Raw genomic sequence first — 2,152 nt, forward strand, 5'->3', positions numbered from 1 at the left:
TTCTTATATAGTAACATCTTATATAGTAGCATCTTATATAGTAACATCTTATACAGTAGCATCTTATATAGTAGCATCTTATATAGTAGCATCTTATATAGTAACATCTTATACAGTAGCATCTTATACAGTAACATCTTATATAGTAGCATCTTATACAGTAGCATCTTATACAGTAACATCTTATATAGTAGCATCTTATATAGTAACATCTTATATAGTAGCATCTTATACAGTAGCATCTTATACAGTAACATCTTATATAGTAGCATCTTATATAGTAGCATCTTATATAGTAACATCTTATACAGTAGCATCTTATATAGTAGCATCTTATATAGTAGCATCTTATATAGTAGCATCTTATACAGTAGCATCTTATACAGTAACATCTTATATAGTAGCATCTTATATAGTAGCATCTTATATAGTAGCATCTTATATAGTAACATCTTATACAGTAGCATCTTATATAGTAACATCTTATACAGTAACATCTTATACAGTAGCATCTTATATAGTAGCATCTTATACAGTAACATCTTATACAGTAACATCTTATATAGTAGCATCTTATATAGTAGCATCTTATATAGTAGCATCTTATATAGTAACATCTTATACAGTAGCATCTTATATAGTAGCATCTTATACAGTAACATCTTATACAGTAACATCTTATACAGTAGCATCTTATATAGTAGCATCTTATACAGTAACATCTTATACAGTAACATCTTATACAGTAGCATCTTATATAGTAGCATCTTATATAGTAACATCTTATACAGTAGCATCTTATATAGTAGCATCTTATACAGTAACATCTTATACAGTAACATCTTATATAGTAGCATCTTATATAGTAGCATCTTATATAGTAGCATCTTATATAGTAACATCTTATACAGTAGCATCTTATATAGTAGCATCTTATACAGTAACATCTTATACAGTAACATCTTATACAGTAGCATCTTATATAGTAGCATCTTATACAGTAACATCTTATACAGTAACATCTTATATAGTAGCATCTTATACAGTAGCATCTTATACAGTAACATCTTATATAGTAGCATCTTATATAGTAGCATCTTATATAGTAGCATCTTATATAGTAACATCTTATACAGTAGCATCTTATACAGTAGCATCTTATATAGTAGCATCTTATATAGTAGCATCTTATACAGTAGCATCTTATACAGTAACATCTTATATAGTAGCATCTTATATAGTAACATCTTATACAGTAACATCTTATACAGTAGCATCTTATATAGTAACATCTTATATAGTAGCATCTTATACAGTAGCATCTTATACAGTAACATCTTATATAGTAGCATCTTATATAGTAGCATCTTATACAGTAACATCTTATATAGTAGCATCTTATATAGTAGCATCTTATATAGTAGCATCTTATACAGTAGCATCTTATATAGTAGCATCTTATATAGTAGCATCTTATATAGTAGCATCTTATATAGTAACATCTTATACAGTAGCATCTTATATAGTAACATCTTATACAGTAACATCTTATACAGTAGCATCTTATATAGTAACATCTTATATAGTAGCATCTTATACAGTAGCATCTTATATAGTAGCATCTTATATAGTAGCATCTTATATAGTAACATCTTATATAGTAGCATCTTATACAGTAGCATCTTATACAGTAACATCTTATATAGTAGCATCTTATATAGTAGCATCTTATATAGTAGCATCTTATATAGTAACATCTTATACAGTAGCATCTTATATAGTAGCATCTTATATAGTAGCATCTTATATAGTAGCATCTTATACAGTAGCATCTTATACAGTAACATCTTATATAGTAGCATCTTATATAGTAGCATCTTATATAGTAGCATCTTATATAGTAACATCTTATATAGTAGCATCTTATACAGTAGCATCTTATATAGTAACATCTTATATAGTAGCATCTTATACAGTAGCATCTTATATAGTAGCATCTTATATAGTAGCATCTTATATAGTAACATCTTATACAGTAGCATCTTATATAGTAGCATCTTATATAGTAACATCTTATACAGTAACATCTTATATAGTAGCATCTTATACAGTAACATCTTATATAGTAACATCTTATACAGTAGCATCTTAT

The sequence above is a fragment of the Leptodactylus fuscus genome, chromosome 8 (assembly GCF_031893055.1).
Source record: "Leptodactylus fuscus isolate aLepFus1 chromosome 8, aLepFus1.hap2, whole genome shotgun sequence".
NCBI classification, from domain to species: Eukaryota; Metazoa; Chordata; class Amphibia; order Anura; family Leptodactylidae; genus Leptodactylus; species Leptodactylus fuscus.